The sequence below is a fragment of the Strix uralensis genome, chromosome 5 (genome assembly GCF_047716275.1).
Source record: "Strix uralensis isolate ZFMK-TIS-50842 chromosome 5, bStrUra1, whole genome shotgun sequence".
NCBI lineage: Eukaryota > Metazoa > Chordata > Aves > Strigiformes > Strigidae > Strix > Strix uralensis.
In genome coordinates this window covers 25,080,545-25,095,074 of record NC_133976.1, presented here as the reverse complement: position 1 = coordinate 25,095,074, position 14,530 = coordinate 25,080,545, and positions in this window count along the sequence as shown.

Below are 14,530 nucleotides of genomic sequence, written 5' to 3'. Positions count from 1 at the left end.
TTACTCTTAACTTGTGTTTTACTTGTATGTTCAACAGATAAAGTTTCTGCTGTGACAGTGGAAGCTTTACCTGAGTAAAAAAGTTGAATAAACTTGTACAAGGATTCATCCATGCAGAGGCTTAAAAAAGGACACAGCCTCTTTGTTTCAGGGCTGGATGATGTAACATATAGTGATGAGGAAATTCTTCAGGTGGACCAGGGATCACAAACCATTCACTGCAGCTCTTGCTGAAGTCAAATGGCATTTTGTGTGAGCAGCAGCACCGTGCCCAGAGCCACACCCACTGCAACTCACTGATCCTCCTGCTTCATGGGCGATGTGAAGAGTATAGAGTTATACATCAGTGCACACTGTAAAAAAATGTATATTTCAGTATTTCAAGGCCTAACTGGATTCATGTTACTTCTAGAGGTATCAGTATTTCCAGTGGTAATTTTGTGTCATCAGTTTCAAAGGTACTGTCTGACTGAAAATCTCTGCAATTGCCAGTCATTGTGTCAAATGTTCATTTTCCCACCACACCAGCCAAACATTAGAACATATATATGTTTAGATGAGGGGCCCTGAGCTCTGAGAGCAGTGCTGGCAGCTGGCACCCTGCAGTGCTCCTTCCCGGGCAGGCAATGGGAGAGCACTTCTCCTCTTGCTCCAACCCCTTGGGAAGCAGGCAGCCTTGCTGCTTGGCATCATGGCTGCCTTTGGGGCCACTGGGGGTCTCTGCTTTCTGCTCTTCTAACTACATGGGTCTGGTAACTCTGCTCTCTTACTGCTCTTGAGCAGTCACTCAGCAACTGGGAAATGGGAACAGGCTGACAGATCCCAGTGCCAGTGTGCATCTCCCTTGTGCAGGGGAGGAGATGAGGAACTCTACTCACTGGCAACGTTTTGGCTTGCAGCCTTTGGCTTCAGATGGGGAGGTGGTATAGCTTTATGAACTACTGGTTACTGGTTAATTTAGCATCCACAACATGCCATCCTGTCAGGCTGTGGCATGTCCATTTGCAGTTATTCATTGGTCCATGTTCATGTGTGAACAAACATATTTCATCAAAGACCTATCTATCTTTCCCACAGCCTTTCAATGTAACAATGAATGCCTTCATTGAACTGAAGACAAACCCAAGAAATTCCCTACATCTCTCTGACTTAAGGAAGATACTAGAATAATTTTCTTTTGAGGCTTTTGTATGATGGATTGAACTGAGCACCATTCCAGAGCATGGACACAGAAATTAGAAAGAAACCCACATGTGGGTCTAAGACTTTTTTTTTACCCTGACTAGTGTCTGTATTGATTATTTATGACCAGACTTCATTGCTCACATTACACAGTAGCAGTTTGGTTAAAATCAGCCACGCTGTGTGGAGAGGATACTCAACTGAGTAAGGAAGTCTGAATTTGGCCCTTAGTCAGGCCACCTTCTTGATACTGCCCTAAATTACTTTAAATATTAACATGCCTCTATGCATTATAATCTGCTGGGGTCTCCTATGTTCTCTGCAATGTCCTGTTATCTCTGAACTTTTCTTCATGGTAACCCCTCCAAAAAACTTTCTTTGGTTTGCCAGGACCAGATTCACAGCTGGTGTGAACTGTGATGCTCAGATTCACTTGAGCCAAAAACCCAGCTCATAACAGATCTGCAGTGGATATGTGAAGGCTGCAATGATCCCTTTAAACCTAGACACTGAAATGGGACTGACTTCAGCTGAATAGAGACTTAGTGCTAGTTATAGTGAGTCACTCTGTATTGATATGTTGTGCTGGGAAGATACAGGAGAACTTTGCTGCTGACCTTTTTCTTTGTAGTGTGAAACAGCAATGGATGACAGCAAAGGTGAAGGTAAAAAACTTCATTACTTTGGTGTTGGAGAGAAAGGATTAAAATTAAAGTTTAGAAAAACTGACAGTTGTTAAGAACTATGCCTTGAGACTGCAGCTAGGGTTTTTACCTTTTCAGATATTTTTTTATTGATTATATACATTCTTCATTAGCTCCTTTATTCAGTTCAGAGTTTGCTAAACTTCAGGGGGAAGTTACACATACTTTAGGGTATTGAGACCATAGAAACTATTAGCCCAGTTTTGCTAAACACCTGTCACCAGTGCAAGTCTGTATTTAAACTGGATACTCCTGCTTTGTGTAATGCTGTCTTGTGTTCTGAAACCAGAGGTGATGTGAATTCTCATGCTGTAATCCTCATGCACTGTGTCAGTGAAATGTGTTTTTAAAATGTGTGTCTCTTTGTAAAGTGTTTCCATTATTTCTGTAGGCTTGTAAGAATAAACTGTGTTGTGACTTATATACACAATTTATTTGGATAGCATAATTCAAATAAACTGACATAAGGTCTTCATCAGCTAAAGTTCTGGTACTTTGTGGGAAGTGTATACAAACTATACAAATGCTGTAGTTGAAGTGGCAATATTCCTGATTCAGTCTGTGATGTATATTCTCTATCAGATACACTGGTAGAGCCCTATTAAAGTCCATAGGGCTCTGTCAGTTTATGTCAGGTGTAAATTTGCCCAATGGATCTTTAGTCTAGGTTACCACTTCACACAGAAGAATGTATGAGTGTCTGTGGTAGTACATCCGCCTGGAAACAAAGGTTTTTTAATTTTGTTCATATATTTCTGTGAAGAACCACAAGCAGAGTTCTGCATGCTCATCACCAGGTTGTCTTAGGTAGAAGGCCAAAACCAGAATTTGGTCTGGGCTTCTTAATAATTACTGAAGAAACCAAGTACCTAAGCGAATGAAATTTTACAGACTTCTTTCTATTTCAGCTAGTTAGAGGCCTTTCTTTTGCAAAGAAAATAAGATTAACTGTTAGACAATGTCCCTGGAAGTTCTTTACAACTATAGCTGCCAGTGGTGGGGTTGGAGGCAGCTATGCTGCTGACTGAGGGCAGGCAGAGCTTGCACAGATGAATGTAAGGGCTCCCACATCTTGTGTGCTCCCATGTGGGACCACTAACTCCCCCAACCAGTACTAAAATCAGGTTGCATTTGATCCCCTTATCTCCACAGGTGACTATGCCCTAGGTCACCTATCAGGATAGGGTCACAATGTGATGTTGCATCAGTGCCCTGTACCAGGGTGGATGCAGGATGGGATCATGCAAGGTTGTCTTGAGCCTGATGCTCAGCAGGAGCATGCACCAGCCTTCAGGGCCAGCTGGCCAGCTGCCATGAAAGCAAAGGAGGCCAAAGGCTCCTCTGCTCCTTTCCCTTCTTTTGTGGGTGCTTTGCCCTCATTGGGAGACTCAGCACCCCTCCAGTGGAGGGCTTACTGGTATCCTGGTGTTTTGGGTTTTTTTTCTCTTCCCTGTGGAGAAATGTGAAATATAGTCAAAACCTTGGAAATGAGCATTTTTTACCTTTTGTTACCATTAAATTAATACCGGTCTTCAAAATAAGCAATGAAATAACTGATTCACTTAATCCAGGTCTCAATACTGAAATTAAATTCAAGTGAATAGGCTTTCTTGAAAAGCCCAACTAACTTGAAGACAGGGAAAATACATATTTTCTGTTTGTTTTTTTTTTTTTTTTCATTGATCCTCACAGGCAGGTTATATGGTCCAGTCTTTGGAGACACATGATCTAGTTTCTATGTATGGTAGAATTATCTGGACGAGGGAGAGTTTGAAGCAGCAGAGAACCATGCTATAACCTTTATGATGATGTCCTTAGCTAGAACCAGTTCTTAAAACATAGCTGATCCTGGGAAGTGGGCACTGGTTTCCAGAGGTAATAGGAACAAGGATTTGCTGTATTTCATCTGAACCACCTCTGCTTCAAGATGATAATAGACTCAGATCCCATATCTTTACTCTTGCTAAATGCTGAGCTGTAGAATGCTCGAATCCTCTGCTTTTTGTCAGAGGGTAAACAATACCAACAGAAGCACAACTGATAGGCTTCCAACTTTTCTCAGATTTGCTGATTTAGCATTCCAAAACTTTGAAATTTGGGGCAAAGTCATGATCATTGCCTTTTTTTCTCTCACCACTGCTGGGTGTTGCACTTAAAATGTTGTATGTTCTGAGCAACTCATAAATGTATGGAAAGGCTGGGACTCACTTTGTTCCAGTCCAACAGGTAGATGTGTGGGGCTGTGGTCCCAGTTTGACCAGCTTCTGGTGCTACTCCCAAACTTTCCTCTCACTCCCATCCCTGTACTGTGGTGTGCTGTCTCCTCCTTGTGCTGGCATGGCTGTTCAGGTGTGCTTGCATTGATCTGAATGGGGAAACCATGCAGGTTGAAAGTTCCCTTGTTAAAAAAAGGTGCCTCCCTCCGATGCTTTTTTTCTAAAGTCAGAAGGATGATCCGGGAAATTACAGGCCTGTCAGCTTGACTTCAGTGCCCGGGAAGCTGATGAAGCAGCTCATCTTGAGTACCATCACACAACACATGTGGGACAACCAGATGATCAGGCCCAGTCAGCATGGGTTTATGAAAGGCAGGTCCTGCTTAACAAACCTGATCTCCTTCTACGACAGGACGACCCGCTTATTGGATGAGGGAAAGGCTGTGGATGTTGTTTACCTTGAATTCAGTAAGGCCTTTGGCACTATTCCCACAGCATTCTCCTGGTGAAACTGGCTGCTCGCGGTTGGATGGGCACACGCTTTGCTGGGTAAAAAACTGGCTGGATGGCCGGGCCCAAAGAGTTGTGGTGAATGGAGTTAAATCTGGTTGGCAGCCGGTCACAAGTGGTGTCCCCCAGGGCTTGGTTTTGGGGCCACTCCTGTTTAACATCTTTATTGATGATCTAGATGAGGGGATTGAGTGCACCCTCAGTAAGTTTGCAGATGACACCAAGTTGGGTGGGAGTGTTGATCTGCTCGAGGGTAGGGAGGCTCTGCAGAGAGATCTGGACAGGCTGGAGCGATGGGCTAAGGCCAACTGTAGGAGTTTCAATAAGGCCAAATGCCGGGTGTTGCACTTGGGCCACAACAACCCCCAGCAGCGCTACAGGCTTGGGGAGGAGTGGCTGGAGAGCTGCCAGTCAGAGAGGGACCTGGGGGTGTTGATTGACAGCCGGCTGAACATGAGCCAGCAGTGTGCCCAGGTGGCCAAGAAGGCCAATGGCATCCTGGCTTGTATCAGAAATAGCGTGGCCAGCAGGGACAGGGAAGTGATCTCACCCCTGTACTCAGCACTGGTGAGGCCGCACCTCGATTCCTGTTTCAGTTTTGGGCCCCTCACTACAAAAAGGACATTGAATTACTCGAGCGTGTCCAGAGAAGGGCAACGAAGCTGGTGAAGTGTCTGGAGCACATGTCGTATGAGGAACGGCTGAGGGAACTGGGGTTGTTTAGTCTGGAGAAGAGGAGACTGAGGGGAGAGCTCATCGCCCTCTACAACTACCTGAAAGGAGGTTGCAGAGAACTGGGGATGAGCCTCTTTAACCAAGTAACAAGCGATAGGACAAGTGGTAATGGCCTCAAGTTGCGTCAGGGAAGGTTTAGACTGGATATTAGGAAGCATTTCTTTACAGAACGGGTTGTTAGGCATTGGAATGTGCTGCCCAGGGAGGTGGTGGAGTCCCCATCCCTGGAGGTGTTTAAGAGTAAAGTTGACATAGCGCTGAGGGATATGGTGTAGTTGAGAACTGTCAGTGTTAGGTTAATGGTTGGACTAGATGATCTTCAAGGTCTTTTCCAACCTAGATGATTCTGTGATTCTGTGATAATTCCTCTATCTGACTCACATCGTGCTGCTCACACAGCTGAGCCAGGGTAAGGAAGTGGGAAAAACCCATAGGGAAGTGGTAACAAAGTTGTAAGTTGAGTCTTGCCACTCAAGGCAATACATCATGAGTAAGCAGCCTTGGTATGTAGTTGGCAGCATCAGTCATGGCTCACCCAACCCATCCCTCAGGTCTCTGTGACAGTGGAGAGGCAGCATCCAGCAGCTTCTGCCCTCCTCCGTGCTTCCATGGGGGACAGCGGGCAGCACATTAGTCCAAGGATGGGGGGTACTGCTGTGCCAGGGCACCCGCTGGGCTCCCCCAACACTGAGGGCTCCTTGTGGTTACCAGCCCAGACCTTGGTGCCTCCCCAGATGCCAAAGTTGGGGTAGGTAGAGCTTGTCTGGAGTGGTCCAACTCGGGGACGTGGATATTTAAAATGTTTTCTGAGTCCCCTTTTGCCACTGAGTCTTTAAAGTGAAAAAAGATGAGAAAGGCTCACTGGCTGAACATAAACATTCTGGCATTTTTGTGTTTCATCAGCTTTTCCCAAATGCAATGTTCTCTGGTAGGGTCAGAGGCTTTGTAAAAATTGGAATGATACTGTTATGAAAATAAGTGCTAACAGCCCTCACAGATAAAACCAACAGAATCAAATCTCGGACAATTTTGGATTTGTAACACTGTGTACAAATATGCATGTGTACATTTCTTCTGTTAAAACTCCTTGTTAAGTTAAAAAATATTGCTTAAATTAAAAATTACTTTGGTTTTGCACTGAAAGCATTTGTTGTAGATAGTGAATTCAAATTACAAATCATGCATAATAAGAAGACATATGAAAGTTTTTTACAAAAGAAACTTTGATATGCTTAAGACTCTGAGGCAGCCACAACCTCTTTCTTGTGCACGTTTCAGGAAAAGTAATTTCCTGTCAATCTGAGCCAGACTCAAAAAGTGGGAGTATTTGCAAACACAGGTTACTCTAAAAATAAGTTGGAAATGATAGTTCTGTACACATCGAAGAATGATACTGGCTGGGAACGGTACAGATTCTCAGAGACAAAAGTTTGATCCTTCAAAAAAACCAAGGAAAAACAATGCTGTCACACACTGCTTCATGAAATTAAAGCCTGTAAGTTGTTCTTATTCAGCAATGGCACTGCATGCTTCTCACATATCACAGCATGCAGCAGTAAGGAGCAGTTAGAGGTCACACTAGAAAAGAGGGGAGAACTGTTTTGGTACCAGAGTCACCAGAGTAATTCCAAGGTAGTATTTTTCTGATCCACTGAATATCTTGTTTAAGCTGTAATAAGAAAACAAAGGGATATGTGTGTCTGTTAATCCACATATCTACATGTACGTGTATATATGAATGAGCATATGCATGTGTATATTGTAATACATGTGTCTCTAAGTTTGATCCAGAAGCAACAGAACAGTTATGAGGGGCGTGAGGCTTTGTATTCTGCCTGATGGGAGCAAGCTCAGAGGCAGTTGCGTAACCTTATAGCTTGGCATGTATAGCCTCTGCTGCCGTGCAGATTATGTCTATTATGTAACCACATTTATACAGGAAGCTAACAGCATCTAACAAGCTAAAAATAAGCAGACTTCTATAATTTCAAAGGACAATATTTTAAATTTCTCTCATGTGGCTGCTCCTATTTCAACAATAAATGTGGCCTCTTCAGACATTTTATTTGTTTTTTGACCAGGATGATATTTTAACATGCTGGCAGCCTGTTTTCTCAGAGAGAGTCAGAGCTCCTTTCTCATTTTTCCATTACAGCAAGAACTCTCTTGGCTTTTAGTTAAGGTGCTCTCCAATATCTGCGAGAAGCAAAGCAGCCCAGAGTATTAGTCCTGCTTTTTCTCCTCAGACAGTCAAGCGGTCTGACATTTGTGGGCAGCTTTTGGAAAAATTATGTTTGGTTTCATGCTAGTAATAACCTTCTCCATCAATGAGACAGCAGATTATTATGAGCATTTTTTATATTGCTTCTTCAGATGATGGATTTCCAGGGCAAAACAAAAAGCATTTTGTTTTTCCCTTTACTAAAGCTATTCCTTACCTTGTCTTTGTGTCCACTTGCCCTATGCGCTATGGAAACCCTATGGGACTGGTGCCTCACTCTTTGACTGGACTGTGCTGTGGGCAGCGGGTCGTGGACACAGAGGGCAGCTGGGTTTTCATAAGGTGACACTTGTGTTCACCTTGTGTTGTTACCCTTGCCCTGTGAGTATGGCTGCTTGTGCCTCCCCCCCATAGGGAGGGGAAGTGAGCTTCAATATGAGTATTTTAACACTCAGTGAATCTGGCTCTCCATTTCTGCACAGGGGTCCCAAAGGGGATGTTAAAACAGGCTCATAACAGGTATTGCTTCCCCTGTGCTGGGCTGCCTTGGCTCCGCAGGTGCGGGGAGGACCGGAGGCACTGGCAGGGGCTGTTTGGTACAGGTGAGAGCACAGGCCCTGGTGGCGATGCTGATCTTCTTCCTGCCCCTCCTCACCCTTAGTGTACTACAGTGAGACCAGAGGATGGGGGAGTACTGCCTCCAGGTGAGATGCAAGTTGGCCTTGTGAGGGACAGGATGGAGGCAGGGCCAGTGCGTGTCACTGCGCTGCTCTATCAAAGGAACTTCTTCAAGCTTGGTGAAACCGAATCATGAACAACGATCCCACAAAGTCCTTGAGTACCTACAATGGTAAATGATGCTGAATACATGGCGTTAATTAACACAAGCATGATCTAAAGCCCTTCAGAAACTTTGGACTGCTCCATGGACAAGTACTCTTTTCTTAAGTCTCAGCATCAAACTTTATTTTGTGGAGTTTGGACAAATAAAAGTTTTTCTAAACCTAGAAGTAGGAAGGAACAAGACAGGCTCTCCCTGGGCCTCTGTAGGAACTGTCGGTACTGATGCTCCTTGATTTAGAATGAGTAGTGATGTGTAAGCACCATTGCTTCATTCATATCTCAGCAGCAATACTCAGCTCTGAGTATACTTGGATTAAAACCCAATAATAAACAGACCTGATCACAGTGGAGATGCTGATTTGAGTGGTAGAGTTACCTCACTTTTGACTTAAAGCACTTGATTTCTGATTTTCCAGAATACAATCTCCTATTTTAATTTTGTTGTGATTTCTCTGCTCTTAAAGGGGCACAACCTCATCTGATGTAAAATGGTGCATCTATTGATTTGCAGTAGCTGAAAAGCAGGCATGAAATATTCATGTTTGCTTTGTTCACCCTTGGATTTTTTCCTTTTAGGCTGGCATTAGTCCATTAGTTCCCAGCACTCAACAGCTGCTGCAAGGACAGTCAGCAGCAGTTCCTCAAAATATCCCCTTTGTTCCCCCAGCGAAGCAGCAGGTCCTATGACAGCTGACAAGAGCTAGACAGAGAGGCCATACTGGGGCATAGCCACTGAGCAAGGCTCATTAGGTTTGTTCAAAGTCTCCATCCATACACGAGGCTGACCAAGGTTTACATGACTCCTGGCTTAAAATAATTGCAATAATCCCTTAGACTGACAACACTGAATTGTTGTATTTCCTCCAACAATAACATTTAGTTCTAATGTAATACTCAGCTGGTGGGGGGGTGAAATCAAATTCTTTTTTGTTGTTGTGTTACAGAAGTTCTGTAGGAGTAGGAAGAAAGGAATGTCACCCGAATCTGCTGGTGCTGGGTGCAAGCTGTAATCACTCCAGTGTGCGTGGGGGTGTTTGTTCTGCACAGTCTGGGGGCACAATCTTACCCTAGTGCAAACACAAAGTAACTCTGCTGGACTCCCAGTAAAGTTAGTGGGAGGAGAGTCAGCTCCTTTCTATTGTGCAGGGCTAAACTTTTGTTTAATTTCTGTGAGAAGAATATGCTCAGAATATCAAATATCACTTATTCAGTTTTCAGTTAGGATTTACCATACAATTGAATCAGGAAAGTGGACAGAGAGGAAAGCTACTTCTTAAAAGAATCAGTTCAATGCAATTTAAAATGCTATGAAGAATAGAAGCTAGTCAGCACGAATCTGTTGGTGTTTGTTTTTTCCTTCAGCCTCAGAAATTCAGGAAGAAAAGGGTGTAATGGCATGGCATGAAGTCCTTTCTGGTCCAAAAATGTGCTCCATCTATGCTGGATAGATGCACCATGTGCTCAGGAGCTCCCTGGAGAAGGGAAGCCCAAGCAATTCTGATACCTTAAAATGGCCTCCAACTCTTTTCTAATGCAGCCTGAAGTCAAGTGGCTGTCTGCACTGTATTGTGGTCCTCTAAGCACATCCCAAACATGGCTCTTTGCAGTGTGGGTATTTTGAACTACAGGTAAATGAGCAGTGTGGCGGGAAACCTGGGTATCCTGGGAGTCAGTTTAAACCCACTCCAGAATGCAGTCTTCATATCTTGAGGCTGACATACCCTCAAAGAATGTGAATCTTCTTGCTTTGCACATGGTATAATTCATTTAATTTTCTAATATGCTATCACATGTAGACAATGTGGTAGCAATGTGGACCACTCATGCTATTCCAGGATTCAGGCCATTATGTTGATTCTATAGTATAAGCATCCAAAATATAGCTCCTAGTGCAAAGGCTACCCTCTTTGGAAAAGGAGGGTACTGTAAAACCTTTAAGCTTAAAAAGGGGAAAATTGTGGTATGGAACACTGAGAACCTTCTCAGGCTGGACATAGGTCAAAGAAGCTTTGTGATTATTTCAATGTAAGCCAGAAAATGACCCAGTCACTGGCATCAAAAGCATCAAGGAAGTACAAGTTAAGCATAAAGACTGATTTTATGGATTTTTCTGTGGACCATTAAATCAACCCATCAAACCACCTTTTTGCTAGGACTAAGCATGAGCCCAATTTTCCAGGCTGGACCACTGTCAGGTGTAATTGTCTACAGATGAGAGACATCTATGCAGCATGAAGTAGAGGAGAAGTAAATAGCGTAAGGACACTTGATCAATTTTCTTCATTTTCCATATTCAGGAGTCCAGCTATCTAGTGGGCCACTAGAATGCAAGTGTTCTCACACACAAAATAAGAAAAGTCCATTATGATGACAAAAGGAGCTGAGATTATAGATGCCAGATGACTGTCCTGATTAACTCCACACAGACTTGTAGCTCATCTGCTAAAATCTGCTCTCCTCTGTTCAGCAGTCTGAATTTTTCATCATAATAAGTTAAATTTTACTACAAAATTGCTATCAGTACCTGCCTTCCAACCTGCCATATGTGTGTTAAAATTCTGAATTATAGCTTTTGATGCTTTATTCAGTTTATTCCTTCCAGGTGCTATGTGAAATAGCTCTGCTGCACCAATTTCATGCTTTAATTTCTAGCATTTTGAGGGTGCCCTGCCCTAAATTTGAAATGTCCCTTGGCAGTTCATGATGCGCAGGATTCCTAGCACCTTCATCAGTATCAGTGAAGCACTGTATTAAAGGGGTTTGAATCTTGACTATAATAAGCCCTCAATGTCACTGGGTCAGTCAGATAATTGTGAGGTGATGTCCTGCTCCATTTTTATTATTCATCATGCTGCATATTCAGTCCCCTGCATTTACTAACATAAGAGAGATACTTTGCAGAATCTCATTGAGGCAAATCATGAAAAGATGCCCTGGTCTAATAAGCCTCCATCTATGTGAGGGAAGGTAAAGGTAAAGGACAGCAACAATACATACTCCCATACTGTCCTCCCTGAGGCTTCTGCAAGCCCTGTGGCTCTCAGGGTCTTCTCTGTCACCAGACTCCAACCATATTGCCTCCAAATCTAGATCTGGCACAAAGAGCAAGATTCGCTGCTAACAGCATGACTGCAACCGGACAAAACTTGTTCCAGCCCATCAGACTTCCATGTGTATCAGCTTTAGCTTTGCTGATAAAAAGTCAACAAAAGGATTATTCTGTAAAAATCCAGGGATTTTATTGGATCTCTGTGGGTGTGAAAATTCTTGTTTCAAAAACCATGCATGTCTTTGATAAGGGTATCTAGCGATCAGCTTGCCTGTTGAGACAGCCTGGTTTAAGCCCATCAAGGTTGTGCTGCATCAGTGTCATACTGTTGTAACAATGTTAACCAGAAAGGAGAAAAGATCATTGTCTTTATTCATCATTTGTAATTTTTCTAATCCTTTGATATGACTAGTGTAACGTCACTGGAGTAGGATTTTTGTTACAAGATAAATGACAAAGCTTGAAAGTGCGTTCCTCAGCTCTAGATTATTTGGGGGAGAGGGAGACAGGGTTTATACCATCTGGTAAATGCTTAGTCATTTTCTTATAATTTAGCCAGCTATTTGTTTCAGCAGTATCCTGTGATCTGGTTCAGGTACTTCTCTCTATGTTTATTCAATTCAGAACTACCTGTTTTAAGCTGATTTTGCTTAGTCTTAGCTCGAGTTGTTTGCTGTCTAATAAAGATAGTTTCTACTTTCTCTCTGTGGGGAACTGCTGCCCACTGTGCATTTTCGCTGTCAGCTGGACACCAAGATGGGCTGTCTCTCTGTTGCCTTGGTTTACAGTGAAATATATAATTAGCGAGAGGGGTATAACTGAATACATCCATTCTGGTTTTTGTCAACTATGACAGGTACAAATGAAAGAAATACCTAGCAAAAAGAGGGGGAGATTTTTTTAGTATAGTACAATCCTGCACAACGGAAAGCAAATTTGAAAAACCTGAGGAAAGGGAAAAATATTGAGCAGAGCTTGGGCACAGGACATCCTTTCTTCACACTGCAAATAAGTGACTTCAGAGCCTGTTCCCACTTGGAGCATGTTTGTGTTTGTGTGGTGGCTAAATACATCAAATAGAATAAAATCAGAAGTCAGGAAACCTTAGTGATTTGCCCTCACACAGAATATAAAATGGTAACTGTTTCCTCCTTAACAATAGAGCAACTACAAATACCTTTCTGCGTTAAGTCCCCCATGACAAGTTTTTCTCAGGGGGCAGGGTGGTCTGCCACTTCCCTGCAGTCATCAATAACCTATAGTAATATTATTGTTGTTGTTGATATTGTTAGTAGTTGTTATTATTATTATTACTATTTTCAGCTTGCTGATACTGCCTTTTCCATGTGTCAGATCAGAGGGCCTTGGTGCAGCAAATCAGTATATCCAGTATGCAGTAAAGCGTAGGGCTAATTACACCCCAGCCCTGCCTGAGGAGGGACACGCAGATCCATGGCAGTGATGAGCTTCTCACCTTCTTCACACCACTTCTCACCAGCAGGCAGACCCCAGTGAGAGCAGCATCTGGCAAGACCCATGGATTTTGGTACAGACTTAGACGGACAGTGCTGGCCCTGCCTGCCCCAGGGTTCGATACCGTGAGGTGCCCCAGGGCATGGGTGGCCAGAGGTGCATGCCACTGTCATGCTTGTGCCAAGTGACATAGGTCCTGTGTGGGAAGTGCTCCCTGAAACCTGGGGTAAGTCACCCGAGGGATGTGCCCAGCCCAGCGAGTGACACCTCCCTGTACCAGACTGTGACAGGCACAGGAGCAGAGAGGCAGGATGGTGGTACAGCTCTCACAGGGGGAACACAACATGCCACAATTTAAAATCACATTCTGCAATATAAAAAATAAAAATAAAGATGTAGGGATTTGCTGCCCTCTGGCAGGATTTTCTTACAACTCTGATTCTCTGTGAACTGCAAGAGCAGTGCTCAGTGATGATCCTCCAGCACAGCAAGGTCTCTGCATTTTCCAGTTGGTTGTCAGCAAAGCAGAGCAAACTGCTGGGCACCACTGCTGCAGCCTCCCTGCAGCCCTCCTGGAAAGCACATGCTGATCCCAGGCAGGGCTGGTGTCAGGGGCAGAGCTGCTGAGCTGGAAGGAGTGTCCTGTCCCTTCTCTCCATCTCTCTGGGGCAACGGGGCAGCAAGCCTGACTCTAAAGCTGGTCCTTTCCTTGGTGGTCTCCTCACAAGAGCAAGTCGACCATCTTCCAGCTTCAGCTGTACAGTCTTCTAGTGAGAAAATTCAGTTTGGCCACTAATGCTGACAAGCCCTGAGTGGTTTTGCTGAGTTTGATTTCTTGGTATGGTATATGCTTTCTGAGAGATATTCAGCAAATCAGGCTAATTTTCATTAACACCATTTTCTAAAAGGCCCATTAATGCCAATATGGAACTTATGGATATGTGGATAGTAGTTCTGAAAACCTGGGCCTCCTCTTCACTAAACACAAAGTATTGTGAGTCTCATGGGGTGAGATTTCTCTGATGAAATGTTGAGTTCTCTAGTGTCTACACCATACTGCATTGGTCCTGTGGACTGCCTGCCTGGTCAGCAGGAGGAATGGGCACATCTTGGACACTTCAGAGTACTCTGGTGTCTCAAACTATCAGATTACTGTATCCTAAAAGCATCCATGTCTTATTAAAAGTACCTAGATTGGCTACCTTGGATGTTGATTTTTTTACTGCATGTACTTGAAATTAGGCCATGCTAGTCCTACCCTAAAATAGCAAAGAAATGGGGGAGTGGGGAGGTCCATAAAAGTACCTCAGGTGCATAGATATTCTTGACAATTCTGTTTTGAGAGAAAGGAAGGATAACATAGATGCGCTATTCCCATTAGTATATGTAACGGTCTGGCTGCCCGTATGACACCCATGATCCTCATCTCCAGCAGGTCACAATCCCAGGAGAGATAAATAAGTAAGAACTGAGGAAGAAGAACAAGTAGGACTCAAATACAAATCCATGACCATCCCTGATGGTTGATCGTACAGCTGTGTGGGATTTCCCCAGGGTTTTGAATGCAGGGGGCAGCCTGAAGTTGGAAGATGGTTAA